Here is an 18,587-nt window from a genome sequence, read left to right on the forward strand (position 1 = left end):
TAAAAACCCTTCAGGTCTTTGATAGCCATTCCAAATTGATTTCATGTAACCTTCTGCACTTGATAGAACTTTTTCAGTGTAGCAAATGCAATTTCCTTGCTTAATAACAATGCTAAGTTTAGCCTCAATACAATAGAAAGGGAAGTTCTTTCTCTGCCTCCAGAAAGATGGCATCGACATACTTCCCTCTGTTCGGCTAACTTCAACTAAAACTCAGTGTATTAAATGTGAGTCAAACCTAAGATTCTAAGGATGATGGGGAATCAAGACAAACCTGCCTGTGGACCCTGCACAAACAATCCAGTGAGACATTACCCGGGTTTCCTTCTACCTCACAGACCCACCCAGATTTGGAGTAGAAAACATTGTTGAGAACACACCAGCACAGACTAATTAGCAAGCAAGCACACAGCAACACCAGTAAAAACTAAGGTCTTTTTCCTGTAGTTAAAGTACCAGAAATGGGATGGCCTTGAAAGAAAACTTAATAGTGGTGCACTCTAATAAACTAGAAATGCATGAGAGAAATGCATGGCTGCTTTCTGACAGCACTCACTGATGGGAAGCAATAGACTTCCACTCCTGCTGGGCTGCAGTTCACCAGCCCTCCTCATTGGGCAGAATCACAGACAAAAGCATTTCTTTCAGGTGGGTGCTAACAAGAACCTGCAATCCTAGCTCCATAGAGAGGCCTGGATGGCCCACTTCCAATAGTGTGGGCCTTTTTCTTCTCCCATTGGAGTAGAGTCAGAAGACACAAGAAACAATGGGTGACTCCTTCGAGCCAGGAAAGTATCAGTGGAGGCCGAGTAGAGACCCAGAGTCTCACTCCTGCCAGGCCTTCAGAGGAAGTCCTCCCTTCAGACATCAGTGGGTTATACTAGGGAGCCCTGTGATGCCTTTCCTCTCCCACTCCGCCCAGCTTCCCCAGCTGGAGCTGATATCAGAAAAATGCAAATGATCCAACAACTTCTAACATATTTACCAAAACATCCACATTTTGATGAAAAACAAAGCAAAGAACAAAATCAAACAATAAAGTCAAACCCTGTCACACCAGGAACAAGGCAGCTAGCAACTGCTGTGGTGGGGGAGAAGGGTCAGTCAGTGAAGGCCAACACTAGATGACAGATGTGAGAGCTACCAGCTGAAGACGTTAGAGTGCCATCTTTGAAAAGCTTCAGTGAGCAACATGAGCCAGGAGCTACAACTGTGAACACTGAGCCCTAACACACGTAGGAAATACAGTGAAGATGTAGTGTCCTCAGGGAATGGAGTAGTAGAATAAGCAGAAGGAAACCTCGGCAGGTACACCGCAGAGCCGCTGGAGGGACTCGGCAAAGAGCCAGGGAACCAGGAGTTAGGACCATAGAAATTGTTCAGTCTGAACAATGGAAAGAAAGTAGACTGAAAAATAAAATAACAGGACCCCAGGAACATTAAAAGTGTGCCAAAAATCTCACCTTGTATCTTTGGAGCACCCTAAGAATAGGAAAAGACGGGGGACCGAAATGGATCTGAGGAAGAAACTGAAACCTACACCATTTGACCAGAAATTATAAATCTACAGACATAAGAAATGCCATATAGTTGCCTGAATACTTCTCATTTTAATGGTGCCCATGCCTTGATCCTAAAACTGTGAATGTTTTGATGTATATGATAAGAGGACTTTGCAGGGGTGACTGGGATTTTTGAGATAAGAAAATACCTTGTCTTATCTAATTGGGTCCAATATAATAGCTCAAGTTCTCATAAGAAAGGGACAGAAAGGGCACTGGGATGCGAGCTCACCAGGCAAGATCTGCAAGGAGTGTTAGAAGCTGGGAAGTCAGATCGGTCCTCCTTTGGGCTGCCAGGAGGAGTGCATAACTTCTCACTGCTGGATCTGAATGGCAGTTAATTCAAGACATTTTAAGATACGAAATTTGTGAAAATTTGTTACAGCTACAGTATAAAGCTAATCTACTGCGTCAACCTCAAACAAAAGAAACCCACGCCAAGACGCACCATGCTGGTGAACATTAATGGTGAGGAGACAAGTCTTGGCATTAGAAGCACTGGGGTGGCTGCAGTTTGAATGGCAGTGGGTTGCTCATCTGAAACTGCGTAGGCCAAAGGGAACTGACACTTGGATGTTTGAAGTGCTGTAGCAGCTGTCTCCCCAGAATTCTGTTTCCTGTGAAAATACTCTTTAGGAGGGAAAGGAAGTAAAGGTGAAAGAAATCTGCCACCAGTAGATCTCTCTAAGGAATTTACTAAAGGAAATGCCCTGAAAAGAGATAACAATCTTGTAAGATCCAGAAATTTTTAAAAATGCAGGAAATGTAAATATGGCTGAAGACTATTGAATTTCCAAAGGTTTGTTGTTGCTGTTGTCTGTTTGTCTTTTTGAGACAGGGTTTCCCTGTGTTTCCCTGGCTGTCCTACAATTCACGTAGACCAGGCTGAAACTCACAGAGATTCACCTGCCTCTGCCTCCTGAGGACTCCTCTAAGTTTTATATGATTGGCACACACAAATTTATAACTGTTTGATATGGTTCTAAACATATATAGAAGAAATATACATATGTGTATGGAGATACACACATGGATAGCAGGACAAAGAAGAATAAAAGTCTTGTCACTCAACATTCTAGTGATGAAAGCCATGGACCATGATGCATGTTGTACATGTGCACATGTGCATGTACACAGCACCCACTAAACCTATACAAGAATGGATTCTTAAAGTCACTGTAGACAAATCAAAATGGTATTCTAAACGATAATCAAGTTACTCGTCTCAAGGTTTAGGAAACAGAACCAACGGAAATAGGAAAAGGGTGGATGCTTTCCTCCTAAGACTGGGAGAAGACTGGGGTGTACCGTCTTCTCCCTCCTCCCAGTGTAATGCAATCACTGCCATAACTGCAATACAACAAGGGGAAGACATATCGTACAGAGAGACAGAGACAAAATCAGTCTGCTTCATAGGTAATGGTCTCAGCAGAAAGCCATGGTGAATCTGCAGAATAACTCCTGGAATCAGTGGTCAAGGTCAGAGGCTCATAGGACCCAAGACAAATACAGAGACATCAGTAGTGCTCTCTGTGTATTAGAAGTGAATAGTTGAGCCAGGCAGTAGTGGCACATTGCCTCTGATCCCAGCACATGGAAGTCAGAGGCAGATGGATCTCTGTAAGTTCAAGGCCAGCCTGGTATATAGAGCAAGTTCCAGCACCAGGCCAGGCTACACAGAGAAAGCCTGTCTCAAAAAAAAAAAAAAAGTAAATATATAAATACAAGATTAATACTTAATACATAAGTATAAAATAACATTTTGAAGGTGAAGCTTAATGTAAGCTATGATTTGAAGCAATAATTATATATCAGCATGCATTTATTAATTGTGCTAATGAATTCTGTGATATAGGATTTTTATAAAATGGAGACTATATATTGGAAGAAAGCCATGAATATAGGGAATTCTTTATGTTCTGCAGAATTTGCTGCAAACCTACAACTGTGCTTAAAGGTTAATTCTTAAGTGGAGAATATTAAAACAGAAAAAAATGAAAAGAATATTTGGTGTAATCTCAGAACTTGTGCATTGAAACTTGGGTGCTGATGAAGCAGGGAGCCATCATGGTGGGAAGTCCCTGTGAGCTGTCATGGGTGAGAGGATTTTGGATGCTGATGAAGGGATGGGTTAGAAGACTCCATGTGGTGAAGATGCTGATTCTTCCAAAGCTGGTGTGCTGGCTTAACACTGTTTCTCTCAAAATCTCAGCAAGAGTTTTTTGTAGACCTAAGCAAAATTATCCCAAAATTTATATGGTAAGACTAGGACTAGAATAGCTGCAGTTTTGAAGGAGCAGAACAAGTGGCACCAAAAGAAGGATGAACATCAGAGAAACCAGATGAAAAGTGCAGAGCTGATTCATACAAGGCACTCACTCACCGAGGTTTAGACGGACACAAAAGCACTTACGGGAAGGAATACATGAGGAAATGCTGATAAGTAAGATGTTTGTAAAAACTGTCTTGCAGAAAACTTTGTTAGGGGTTGGACAAGGCAAGCTACAGAGTGGAAGAGACTAATTGTAAAGCCTGTTTGCAAAACAAAAGGCTCGGGAGACTCAGTACCAGCAACAATAGAAAATGATGCTGTTAGGTCATGCTGACGTAAGTGGCCTGGAGGTGTAACTCAGCACTCACCTCAAATGCTTGAAGCTCTGGGTTCTATTCCTTGTACCACACAACAAAAGGGCTCCATGAGAAAGAAGAAATGTGACAATGGAATAGACATTTTATTAAAAGGGATTGACCCAATTAACATTAGTAAAGTACTTTTTATTTATATTGGTAGCATATATTTAAGCATTGTAAAGTGAAATAGAAACTCCAGATTTCTAACTTCTCTTAAGAAGAATTAGAAAATTCTCTCCCAAAATGCTTCTCCAGTCCTGCTCTTCCACAAGACATCAGGGGTTGCTCTCCCATGGAAGGCTTGCTGCTCCTCACTCTTCTCTACCGTGTGCAGGTACTGTCCCCATCAGTGTCTGGTAATATGAGACAGCTTTTCTTATAGCAGGGAAGGTGTTTGTACTCACCCCACCACCAACTCCTAGGCTGTGAAGACAGCCCCAGCGTGCTTTACTCCTCAGTGGTAGGTGTTGGCCACATCAGCATCTGATTCATGGTTGCAACAGCTGTCACACCTAGGACTGTGTTCCGTTTCCCTGTCTACCTGCTTAAATAGGATTCCTTCAAGGTTTTCAAACCTATCTAATCCCTTTAGTGAAAGCTCCATTGCTCTCATTTTGGTTGTAGCATGGGATTCACATTTCTTTTCAGTAGCTTTTCTGTCCTCCCTAATATTTTTATCCTCCCAGTTTATATGCTTAGATCTTTCTGGTCCTAGACTACTTAAAGATTTTGCTGGTTATTGTTAGCAAATTTACAGTTGTTAAACTTAGGCCCCTATAACCTCAGACAGGCTGAAATCACTAGTCAGTCCATTGAAGTTACTCACTAAAAGAAAATAGGACCCAGCAGCTAGATTTTTCTCCTTCCCCATTTGGGAAGTTATCTTCTTCATTATTACAATTACTGTAACATTTCTTGCTAAATATTTTCTAGTGGTTTCCCTGGGGTTTCAACAGAAAGCTTGTGGGTTGATTTTAGTTCATGTCTTACATGATTTGGTTCGTGTAAGAGGAAATGTTTCCTCAGTGTGATTTTCTAATGAGCCATTTCAGTTTTACAGCTCAGAGCCTCCCACCTGACTCTTGCTGTTCTCTTTTCTTAGGGAACCCAAATTGGAAAGACTCTCCTGGGTTTCATTAACTCAGTCTAAAGGGGTTAACACAAACGAAATGGAAGTTAAGAACTACAGAAAGAATCACGATGGCCATGATTCTTATTGAGAGACTTGGACACACTTAGCACATTTTGTTGCAAAGTAGACATCCAGAAGTAAAGCCATCATGTTTGATATTGAACTCGTAATTCGGTATTTTCTAAGCACAGTAGTATTGGAAACTACAGTACAGTTAGAAGGGCTGTTTGTCTGGTGGAGGAGTATATGGTGGGACTAACAGGAGAGTGGACAGGTAGTGTAGGATTGAAGGATGGCCGAAGATTCCATGTCTGTTATAGCCTTCCAGGCTACCTAGAGAAGTGGCTTCCATGTTCTATTTGGCTTTTATATCAACATTCCCATGGATCCAAAGAATGGAGGGCTAGGGATGTAGTTTAGTAGGAGAACACTTAACACGTGCTTAAGATCTTGGGTTCAACTCCCAGCTCCATCACAGGTACCAGGATGAGGTGGCCATTAGAGAGATGGCTCAGAGGTTAAGAGGGCTTGCTGCTCTTGCAAAGTACTGAGGTTAGCTCCCAACACCCACACTGGCAACTCACAACTACCTAGCGTAGCTCAGAGGATTGACTCTCTTCTGGACTCTTTGGGCACCCTCAATACATAGATGCAAGGAAGGAAGGGTGGGGGAGGGAGGGAGAGGGAGAGAGAGAAAGCATGGTTATAAAGTAGTTTTCCAAGAAGTCTGGATATGCTGACCTCAGCAATCTTCCCAAATGTGGGAAAGTCCACTGCATAATTTATGGTAGTGGGGGGCTGCTCCCCTATTATTAAGAAAAGAAATATTTAACAAAGAAAATGAATTTGCATAAAGAAAATTAGTAAGTGAAAGGACGAAATAGAAGAACCGGAAGGGCTACTTGAGATCAAAGCCGGGCCACCTGGCTGCTCATTTGTGATTGCTGTTGGAAGGAGAGGTTCCAGTGACCTTACTTAGCTCCTTCTTAGCCTTATGCTGCTCAGGGCAGAGCATCTGTAAGAAACAGGAGAAAGGGGGGCTGGGGATTTAGCTCAGTGGTAGAGCGCTTACCTAGGAAGCGCAAGGTCCTGGGTTCGGTCCCCAGCTCCGGAAAAAAAAAAAGAAACAGGAGAAAGAGTGGGTGAAAGTGTGAAGTGGATGAGGGTCTGAGTGTGAAATCTAGAACTGAACTGTTGGAATTGTCTTCTGTCCCTCACTGTCCCCACGCCTAGCTCTGACTGTGAGCCAATAATTCACCTCTCAGTGCTTCTTCAGTTTTCTCCTCTGTGAGTGGGAATCACACAGTCTCCATAGGAGCCCGGTGCTGTCAGAGACTTGGAATAGTGCCTGGTGGTTGTCCACCACAGTGCTTGCTGCTGTAGAAGGCAGGCACATGACACAAGAATGGCAGGGACTTGCACTAAATGAAGGAAAGAATTGTAAAGCTGACAGTCAGAGCCATGCTTGGGCTAGCCTTGTCATCCATGAGTTTTTCCTGATGTCTCATTAAAACAGCCATTTCTACCTTTAGATATTTGTTCTGACTCAGCCTGTGTGCTAAACCCAGATAGCTCTGTGTGTTCAAGACCCACCAATTTGTGGCATAGAATACTTTGGGAAGATCTTGGCCAGGAAAGAAACCTAAGGTTTTATTTGCTCATTCCTAATGCCCAGCAAAGAAAAGTCTCCCACATACAGGGAATTAATTGACTGGCCTCAGTTTTTGTTTGTTTTGTTTGGAGAGTACAATTGTTTTGGGTATTGTTGTTGTTTGGGACATTCTTGCTTAGGCTGCTTTAAACTCGCTCTGTAGCCCAGGCTGAGTTAGTCTCCGAGCATGCGCCTCCAGCAGTCTCCTCAGAGCTTGGATTACACACAACTCCTGGCTTAGCATCAATTCTTTTCAGATATTTGTTTTTAAAGTATCATTATTAATAGATTTTAAAGTTTTGGGGTTATTTTAAATAGGTACATGACAAAGAATATACAACTAAATAATGTATACTAAAAAAAACATACGACTAAGTGATGTATACCCAAATAAGATACAACTAAATGATATATACAAAAAAAATAAAAAATAAAAAATAAAAAAAATTAAAAAAAAAAAACCTCGATGGCCATAAGCCAGCAGAAACCTTCCATGTTTCAATTTTGACTTATAAGGATGCTCTGCGTCTCCCATGACCTACTTCCTTTTTTACAGGAGCTTGATGGTTGTGGGACAGCGGGCAGTGGTGTTGTGATCACCAAGTCTGAGAGGCTGGGGTCCTGTCTTAGGGAGGGAGCTATCGCTCCTCTCCCACAGTTCCACAGTGGGTTTGGGATGTGAGGAAGGACCAGACATACACTGAGGGAAGGACTCCTGTGGCAGAGGGAAGTGTGGAAATCAGCAGAGAGCAGGGGATTGAGGTGAAGGAATCATGAGGGTTTGAGGAGAGCAGGGAGGTGAAGAGCTCCTCTCTCCTCCCTTCCTCAGCAGCTGCTGATGCCAGGTAGAGAGCAGATCTGAAGCCCTGAGCAGCATGGAGAGGTGTTGTTTCTTCTGCCTCCTACCAATTGCCATATGACACACAGTGGCTGCTGCACCACGTATGTTTGTATTGGGTTAATGCCAGCTACACACAGCCTGAGGGGGGGAAGGATATGTTTGGGCTCACCGAGCCAGCGTGTTACAGACCATCATGGCGGAGCAGCTCGGGTCATGGTGGCAGGGGCATACAGAGGCTGCTCACAGCTCAGCACACAGGAAGCAGAGAGCAAGGAGGATCCAGAGGGACGTATAACCATTAGAGGCTTGCCCTTAGTAGCCTCTCTGCCAGCTAGGCCCCATCTCCAAAAGGTCCCGCGCCTCTCAAAGCAGTACCATCCATGGACCCAGTGTCTGAAGACACTGGGAGGATTTTAGATTGCAATCATCATCGCTGTGGAGTAGAAGCTGAGGAGGAACATTTCAGAGGGGCTGCAAGCATGTGGAATTACCTCCTTCGTCTTCACAGGGCGAGGGTAGGAAATCCGTGCAGAGATGCCACAGGTCCCTTTTATGCTCTTTCCCTCCCCACTTCCTCTCAGGCTGAAGGTGCGTGGACTTGTGTGTAGTTTCATGTATGTGCCTTGTGTGGACATACATTGGATATGTGCATGGAGTTGGGTGCTCCTGTAAGCAACAGCAATTTAGGCTCTTGTAGAGAGGGTGTGGAGAGACTGCCAGGATAACATGATGGAGAGCCAATCAGAAGATCCCGCAGTCTGTCTAAAACACTCTGTGGCCCAGAGACCTGGTGTTTATCTTTGGGCACACAAAACGTTAGACTGAAGAGAACGTTTCTGACTGAAGAGAGCAGAGAGACTGGTTTGAACTAGGTAGGTGCGGAATCGTAGAGATCACGTCCAGGAGGTGATGGGTTGGTACCATCCAGCGCCAGAGTCCCAACTCGCAGGGGAGTCAGGTGAGCCAGGAACCCCGCCGCCCTTTCCGGAGAGCAGCAGCTTCGTCTCTCCTGGTTTATTTAGAAAGCTCTAGAACATGGATCATCAGTTCCTGGATCAATCAATCCCCTTCCAGTGATTGTCAGTGTTCTACTTTCAGCCATCTTTTAATAATCTCCCTGCATCCTGAGCTATTGATTTACTCCTCTGGTGGTTTTAAGGCCTGCCTCCTTCAGCACAGCACCCCTTTATCCAATATGTCCTCTTCTGATCCCTAAATAACAGACAGAATGTTAGCATGGACAAAATACAATCTCTCCACACCTGAGAAATGAATGGCTTTTTCCAGAAAGGCACCATATGATGGGAGGGGCCGGTGCTATTGACATGTGAGTGAAGACAGACGTCGGCCAGACAGACTGAGTACAGAGCCTGCCTGTCCCTCTCAGCCTCTTAAAATATTAGTGGCGTGACTGTGACGTAATCTGAATGTTACTGAATATTCTTTACATTCTGGCTACTTTCACAGCTGAAACCTAGGGGGAAATAACCATCACCGAATTCTCCTGCTTAGACATTAATGTTTCCAAGTCTGTTTTAGGAAATATAATAACGGCACTGGCAGGGTATGGGAGAAGCTGCTTTAGAAGATGCCCCCGAAAACTTACAGATTGGTGGCAACTCGAACAGGGTTCTGGGATCGTAAGCAATTCGATCTTATTTGCAGTGCACATCCTTGTGGCTTTGACAGTTTGGTGGGGTTCTAGAATGCCAAGGCTTAGCCCCATGTACGCTGTGACTTTGAAGCTTGTTATAAGGTAAAGAATGAAGTCAGAGAAGAACAGTGGTCGGGGCCACATCACCGGACCAGAGATATGCAGAAATATGGAAAATTTCAGCTCAGCCCCCAAAGCAAGGTGTCCAGTCCCCCATGTTCTCCATGTGCTCACTGCCCCCAGGCAGCATTGTGGCGAAGAAACCTACTCCTGACCAGTGCTCTTCTCTATTTCCGTCCCCGACATCTTGGAAATGTATTGAGGGCATTGGGAGGATACAGATGTCAGGTAGAGAGATGGCTCCGTGGTTAAGAACATGTACTGTTCTCGCAGAGAGCCTCCCAACATCCAGGTCAGGCATGTAACTCCTGCTCCAGGAAGTGCCATAGGCACCAGCACCCTCATGCACACAAAGCTGCATGCAGATGCATATACACATACTTAAATCTTTAGAGAAATAATACAGACCCCAGGACAAGCAAACGCAAGCAGTCTGGCCACGGCTTTTTGTGTGGCACAGAGAGTTGCTTATTCACATTTAAATCCCAGCATTACATAGTTGGGCTGTGTGAGGAAAAGCATTGCAGAGTGAGCCAAAGGCTGTACAACACCGGGATCTAGATGTTGGAGTCCCACAGAAGGACAGGTTACCAGTCCCTCAGCCTGACTGGGCCTGAAACCTCCTCACTTGTAAAATGAAGCAGTTGGGCTGGGCAGGCCTTAAGTCTATGCTTCCTAGACTAACACCAGAGGAGTAACTTGGGGGTCCTGAAAAATTGCAGATCCTAACTCAGTAGATGTGGCCTGTGCCCTGTGGTTTGTTTTCCTGTAGAGGGGTCCTGAGCAATGTTGACACTGCTGGTCCACAGATCGCTCAACCTTGAGTTAGTTCTGTTGATCCCTGTGCACAATGTCTGTTAACTAGCTGGTTCAATGACATTTCAGGAAATACGGGGCTTACCAAATGTGCCTCCCATGGACTCAACAGTCCTCATTCTTCATAATTATCTCTATCAGACACTCCTTAATATGTAATTATGCATAGCAGTTTCACATGCATACCAGAAAGCACTGATAGATTTGGTCCCAGCTTACCAGACTTGTGACAACAGAAGATAGAAATAAATACTGAGTTATGGTGTGTGCCCATTCAGACATTGGGTGCATTAAAATAAAACAGGCATATATTTAGAATATTTGTATCCATACATCTTTTCCCCCCTTTTAATTTCTGGGAAACTTTTGACATTAAAAACAAGATTTCTGTTTCTCTCTTCCTGGTGAGAGCGGGGAGGGGAAAGGTCAGTTTCTGAGCTGCTTTTGTTGTAGATTGATTGATTCTGGCCTCACTGGCTTCAAAAGAAATATTTCATCAGCCCCAAATCGTAGCCTTGTGGCTGACTGTGCTGGTGCCTCGACCTGACTTGGTCTCACAACCCCAAGTGTATCCTCACAGGTTCATTAAGTGATTTCTTCTCCAGGGCTTTGACCCATCCATCATCCTCGTGAATCAGTGTGGGAAAAACTGGACATGGCTATCTCTGAATCACAGGGTAGTGGGCAATGTCAGTGGGAAACCAGCGAGTCCAAAGCCTTGGTCATGCGTCAGAGGAAGGCTGGGCTTGGCTCTCTTTCTTCTGTACATACATGTCTGCTGACCTCGCCTGAGGACTTGGCCTCTTTGTTGGAGGATGGGATCAAAGGATCAGCAGTAGGCGGTGTTGACTTCTGAAGGCGGAGCGGGATCTACTCCTGAGGGCCATCCAGGCCACCTGCTGGAGACAACCTCCAATACACATGGTGATAGGCCAGTGTGTTAGAACTGTATCCCTGGTTAGTGGAGAAATGCTAGGATGACTCAGGAAACTGACTTATCCAAATTCAGCAAGAACTGAATTATCATAGGTCTTAATGAAATTAGAGACCCTTCATTTAACCTTCCCCAACTCATGTAAGCACATAAGATATTCAGTAATGATCATGTGTACAGACATAGGGATACAGCCATGCAGAGAAAATAATACATACCACGCCCTGGGCGTACAGACATGCATCTGTGGGAGGAGACACTGTGAAATCTGATACACTGGTTTGAAACTTGGCCCTACCATTGATAGGCTGCATCCGTTCCGGACTGCAGCTATCGCAGGGCGATGGTGGCATGGCTCCCATGGAGTACTTGCGTGCACTGTCTGAGGTGCAGATGGGTGGAGTTACGTAGCATGCTGTCTGAGAACCCAATCGCAGACAGCAACCACAGGAAACCTGATTATGTGACAGACCCTGAAATTGTGCCTCAGGGGAAAAAAATAGAAGGAGAGACTCCACGTTTGTGTTTTCCTATTGCTTTGTATGCAGGCCTTCGTGCGGGAGGTTGTGTCTGGGTTAATAAAATGTCACACTGCTTATTAGGAATAAAAGTGCTGTGAAGACAAAGCCTCCATTAATTAGGCTCAGCCGCATCTCCATTCTGTATTGTCACTCGCAGCTGTTGTCTCCCTTTTAAATATATATACATAAAACTAACACTAAAGTGTGAAGACAGCCTACTAATATTAAGGAAGATGTGAAACCGTAAATGATTATTGAATTGGAAAGCTAAATCTTAAAAATCCATAATCCATATATGCAGTTCTATCTACGATGCACCAATGCCTCTTGCTGGCTCTCTGAACACAGAGCTGTGCGGGCCTGACTGAGGATGCAGCACATCCAGGTAATCACAGATAGGAAGGAGAATGGAGGAGTGGATCTGGACTGTGGTCTTGGGAAGGAAAGGATGCCCTCCAGCTGCAGCCGGGGAGGAAGGCAAGGGTAGGAGAGATACCGAAGCCAACCACCCAGGTTATAGGGGCATAAAGACTGCAGGCCGAGGTGTGAGGCAGACTTCTAAAAACTCAAATGGACCACGGGGGCTAACTCTGAGCCAGGCCTCAGGATGGCCACCAGCTCACACACCATCCCAACAGGTGTTACTGTTTCTTTGCAAGGAGAGATTCATCACCTTGGATTGGACGTCTCTCCTCTTCCTCCCACCGTACTCACACCTGCTGGTCCCTCACTGTCTCTCCTCTTCCTCCCACCATGCTCATGCCTGCTGGTTCTTCACTCTGTAAAGCTCCAATCCTCCAAAACTACCCTTTCCTGATTCCATCACTTCGCTTCTGCTACTGGTAAGGCTGAGTGAGCCTACCTCACCATGCTAACAAGTCTCACGTTTACTGCAGTAGCCAGTGTGCTGCTTGTTTACTCCTCTGTTCTCCTGGGTTACTGCCAGCCCATCATGTTGTCACAGGTTGGATTAAGGCCCCATTGACTCAAGTCTGGAGAGCTTGTTCGCTGTGCTGGGAAGCTGTGGGGAGTTTAAGGGGTGGATCCTGGCTGGTACAGAGTGCTAGGGGCAGGCCCTTGAGGGTTTCAGCCAGGCTCTGGCCATAGTTTAGCTCTCTGCTTTCCTCTGATCCATCAGTGTGAGAAGCTGCTCCACCTCTGTCCTACCAAAACAAGAAGCCAACACCTTGCCTTCCCCACCAGGGTAGCCCGAAATTCCTCTGAAACCTTGGAATGCTTCCTCCTGTGAGTGAGTTGTTTCTGCTAGATATCTCAGTCTCCAGACCTTAAATCCTTCCTCCTCCCTCCTCATATCAGCTGATACCCTGGTTTCTGACTTCCCCATTGTGTCCCAGCCTCTCAGCCAGCATTCTATCAATGAAGTCTTTCCCGACTCCCACACCTTTTGTCCTATCTACCCCCTAGTGCTCCTAAAGCTTTCATTCTTTCAGTGAGAATCGCAGCTACTCCCTCCGCCAGGTGGATGGCTCGACTGCTTCTCTACCACTAGACTCCACGAGGACAGGAAAATTAGTCTGTTTTGATCAGTATCCAAACTGGGCACCACAGTGACAGGTATATGGAGATATTTAAAATATATGAAGAGTTATTGAGATGGGATTAGAGTAGAACAGAATTAGAAAAGGCATATGTGAACACAGATATTTTAAAGCTTCTCGTGTCCTTTTCAATAGCCAGGGCTAAGGAATGCCCCTGCGTTGTCTGAATCTAAAACTGCTGTGTAGTTAAAAACTGTTGAGATTAGGACCAAAAAAAAAAAATAATAATAATGACCAAAACTTTCTGTCCCTTGTCTCAGTAAAGGGCCTCAGGAAGGTTGCTGGCTGAAGTGAGGATTGTGTCAACCTCGTTACTCTGGGCTTGGGAGCATTGCTCTAAGATGACAGTGTCCCAAGTCACACAATGCCAAGACCTTCCATTGAGAGTCCATTCTGCCACTCGCTCTTAAGGACAAAGGCTAGGCATCATCACTAAAGGTGAAGGAGACTGCTATTCCTACAGGTTGTAGCCATGCTTACTTTTAGTGTACTCCAAATACACTTTTAGTGTATTTCCTTCCCATGTCATTTGCATGTCCTTACTATGTGTTAATGCCTTACCTCTCGAGGTAGTAAGCAGGCTTTACTCCAGCAGGAAGCACAGACTGTTGCAGGTACTAAGTAAGAAGTTGCAGTAAGATCACTGGCCTCACAGCTCAGTGCACACAGCTCACCTCTCATTCCTCTCTGTCTGTGGCCTCTCTGAGGGTCCCACTCACATGCAGTCTCTCTGTGTAAGACAGACAGTAGGACAGAAGTAGTGAGTATGTGTATACTCATTTGGAACTTACAATTCTCAACATAAGGTGACTTTGTCTCCTGTGGGAATCTTCTCAAAGACTGGGAAATGTTTTTGATAGTCACATATTGTCACATGTTGGGGTAAAAGTTACTTGTCCCCTCAAAACAAAAACCTATCCATCATTATTGCCAGCAGGACATAGATTGAAAAGTCCTGTTTGAGTATAAGTTTTACAACAGTGTGTATCAAGGAGAGCATTGAGAACAGTGAGGCAGGCCATGGATGGAAATGGGCTGAGCTTACAGTACGATGTAAGACCCTCTAGCTACTAAGAACTGCCTGCCTTTATAAACACACTTAGATTCCAGCTTAACAGCAAGTGTTTTATAAGGTCTTCATTTCCAGGTCATTTGTTTAGCTTCTCTGAGGAACAGTTTGAGAGCTGGGAGAGGACTCTGTGGGTAAGGTACCTGCAATGCAAGCCTGAGACCCTGACGTCAGGTGTCCAGGCTCACATAAAGGCTTCACTCAGCAGGCACATGTGTAAGCACAGAGTGGAAGGCAGAGGGAGGCTGACCCAGGGAACTGCTAGCCAGCCAGCTGAGCAGAAAGGAATCCAAACTCTCACTGTGCGCTTCCTTGGTTTATCAGATAACTAGGTTTTTATGTGGCTTTCTCATACCCCTACCCTGTCATCCCTTTATTTTCCCCATCCTCCACCTGATTAAACCTTCCCATCCAGTATTCTCTCTCTGTATTCAATTAGCTGTATGCCAACCCCCACCTCCACCCCCACCCCACCCCCACCGTCCAACTCACTGCGCTACCCTTAAGGTAACACTTTCCTCACTGCCTGCCCCTTTCTGGTTTCCTGGCTTCTGAAGGTGCGCCGAACTAAAAGGTCAAGAGAACAATCCACACGTAAGAAAGAACGTGCAGTGTTTGGCTTTCTGGGCCTCTGTTGTCTCCCTTAGAGTAATTTTTCCAGTCTCATCGTTTTGCCTGAAATCCTCATGACTTTGTAGTCTTTACAGCTGATGTAGATTCTGTTCGATGGTCCACATTTTCATTCTCATCATCGATGGACATCTAGGCTGACTCCCTTTCCTCACTATTGTGAACAGAGCGTCAGCAGCCATGGATGTGCCCAGGAGTGGCATGAGTGGGTGGGATGACACGAAATCTTGGAGTACTTTTAATAGATTGCCCTGATGGCTGAGTACGGCACCCCTTTTAAACGTGTTTCCCGATGGTTTGTATTCCTTCTTTGGAGAACTCTCTGTTTAGCCCCATAGCCTGTTTTTAAATTTGAACCATTTGTATTTTGGAGTTTGGTTATTTTGATTCCTTATGTATTCCAGATACTAATCCTCTATCACATACAGAGCTGGAACATCTCTCTCCCACCCTGTGGGGTGCCTCTTCAATCAGTTATTCATCTCCTTTGCTATACGGAGGTCCCAGCTTCATGAGAGTCAAGAGTGGGTGTGATCTCCTATGCTCCTAGAGCGCTGTTTAGGAACCCTCCCCTGTGCCTCAGAGGTGAAGCACATTCCGACGCATCACGTCCTACGTGGAGGCTGTCATCTATTTGTAACTGAGTTTTGTGTAAAACAAAACACGGGGATCTAGTTTCTTACATGTCGATGACCAAGTTTTCCAGCACCGTTTGTTAAAGACACTAACTTTTCTCTGATGCATACTTCTGGCATCATTGTCTAAGACTAGGTGACTGCAGTTATATGGCCTTGTATGTGGGTCCTCTATTCTTTTCCATGTGTCTGCTTTCTGCCAGAACTGTCTGTCCCACCATTATTACTGTGTCTCCGTAGCGTTAGTTGAATGGAGTGTGCTGTCTCCTGCACTGTTCTTCTCTATCACTGCACTTCTGTGCTTTCCTAGGAATTTGAAGTTTGTGCATATCTGCAAAGAACGTTCCTGCCATTTTGGTTGAGGTTTCATTGGAATTAATAGGTTAATGGTAGAGGGGCTGTTTGCACAGTAGGTTTTCCTCTGATCCAGTAGTATGTAAGGTCTTTTCATCTTCTAGAGTTTTCCTCCGTTTCTTTCTTCTGTGTCAACATTTTCGTCCTGAAGGTCTTCCTTTCTTTGCTTATGTTGATTTCAAAGTTTATTCTTTCTTGGTAGCTATTGTGAATAAAGTTTTTTTTTTATTTCTTTTTCAGTATTTTTGCCATTAGAATATAAAAAGGCTACTAGTTATTTTACATTATTTTTATACTGCCATTTTCTGGAAGTATTTATCAGTTTTAATACTTTTTCTGGTGGAATCCTTAAAGTCTCTTATGCGTAGGATCATGTCATCTGCAAACAAGGATGCATTATCATCTGTACACAAAGATACGTTATCATCTGCACGCAAGGATACGTTATCATCTGCACACAAGGATACGTTATCATCTGCACTGACTCCTTTTCCTATTTTCATGGCAGTGTTTCCTTCTCTTGTCTGATTGCTGCAGTGGACACTGCAAGAAGGCCATTGAGTAGAAGTGGAGAGAATGGAAAGCCTTGACTTCCTTCTAATCTTAGTGTGACGTTGAGGTTTCTCTCCATGGTGTTGTATCATGGGACTTTCTGGGGCACCAGCTTGCAAATAATGACACGCAGACTTATATTTATTTACCAATGCGTAGACCTTAAGCTAAGCTTGTTCCCAACTGGCTTATAACTCCGTTATCCCTTTTATACCTATCTGGGGGTTGCCGCATGGCGGGTTAGTTACTGCTCCTTCCTTTCTGGCCTGCTTCTCCCTTCATGTTCTACTGCATCTCCCACGTGAGATCTCTGCCAGAGTCCTGACTTCCTGTCTGCTTTGCTATTGGCTAACAGAATATGAGAGAGGGAATGTTTACAAAACACTGAGACAGGTCATGCAAGGTCTAATCTGTAATCAAGTCTCTGCAGGTTCAGAAATCAGCCTTTGTATACTGCAAGGGCAATCTTTCCACCGTGCATAAAAACATCACTCCAGTGATGTCCATAGGTTTTCTGGTAGGTGGCCTTTTTAATGCTATGGTAGGCTTTCTCCATTCCTAGTTTCTCTCTGACTTTTATCAGGAAGGGATACTGGATTTTGTTGAAACCTCTTCTGCATCTGATAAAACGATTGTGTGATTGCTATTGGGGCCATATAAATAATATATTACATTTATTCATATATGTATGTCAGAGCATCTCTGACTTCCTATAATGAAGCCCATTGGATCACGATGAATGACCTTTTTGGTGTTTGCCAGTGTTTTATTGGAAATTTTTGTCTCTTTTTCATTAGGGAAATGTGCCTGAAACTTTCTTTTTGTTGTTGTTGGCTGAGTCTTAGTATCAGGTAAATAATGACTTCCCAAAAAGAATTTGGAAGCATTCTTTCCTTTCATGCTCTGGAGAATATATATATATATATATATATATATATATATATATATATATATATATATATATATATATTAGAGATTTTTTATTTCCTCTTTGATTTGAATAGCAATGGTGTTAGTTCTTCTGTGAGGTTTTGATACAATTCTGCTGTGACTGCATATAGTCCTGGGCTATTTTTGTTAGGAATCTTCTTAGCACTGCTTCAGTCTTATTGTTGGCTATAGATCTCTTTAAATTACTTCATCTTGCTTTAATTTTGGTAAACCATATGTATCTAAAAATTCAATTTCCAATTTAGCGTAGCACGGGTTTTTATAGTATGTCCTTATGGTTTCTGAACTTCATTGTTGTGTATAGTACTGTCTCCCTTTTGTTTCTAGTTATCTCGCTTCGGAGCTTCTCTCTTAGTGGACTTCCAATCTTGTCTGTGCGAAGAACTAACTTTTCATCTCATTGATTCTGCACATTTTTTGTTTGCTTGTATTTCATTGATTTCCACCCTGATCTTAATTATTTCTTCCCATCTCCTGCATTGGGTAATTCTTGTTTTTCCAGGACCCTACGGTGCCTCACTTAGTTGTTTATTTGAGCCCTCTCAAAACCTCTGATGTAGGCACCGAATGCTGGAAACGTACAGCTGCTCCATTATGTCTCATAGATTTGGTGTTCATACATATTTTAGAGATCTTTTTTTAAATTTCCTTTTTGACTTCTTCGGTGAGCCATTCATTATCCAATTGTGTATTGTTTGGTGCCCATGAGTTTGTGTGTTCTGTAGTTTCTCTTACTGTGGTTATCTTGCTTTACTCCATCATGGTGAGACGCAATACAGAATGTTATTTCAATTTCCCTATAATTGTTAAGAATTGCTTTGTGTCCTAAAACATGGCTTCTTTGGAAGAAAGTTGCATGTGCTGCTGAGAAAACTGAACTCTTTAGTGTTTGAGTGGAATGTCTTGTTCATGTCTTCTTAGTAGCCTTTCACTTAGGCCTTCATTTAACCCCAATGGTGTTTTGTTTTCTTTTGT

The 18,587-nt window shown here is 43.9% G+C and overlaps 1 protein-coding gene across 2 annotated transcripts in view; it reads left to right on the top strand.

Moving 5' to 3' along the window:
* The window catches only part of Pag1 (phosphoprotein membrane anchor with glycosphingolipid microdomains 1), a 141,805-nt gene that overhangs the window by 29,328 nt on the left and 93,890 nt on the right, over nt 1-18,587 (top strand). The gene's annotated exons all lie outside the window — the stretch shown is intronic.

This window comes from Rattus norvegicus, chromosome 2, assembly GCF_021556685.1.
Source record: "Rattus norvegicus strain SHRSP/BbbUtx chromosome 2, alternate assembly SHRSP_T2T, whole genome shotgun sequence".
NCBI lineage: Eukaryota > Metazoa > Chordata > Mammalia > Rodentia > Muridae > Rattus > Rattus norvegicus.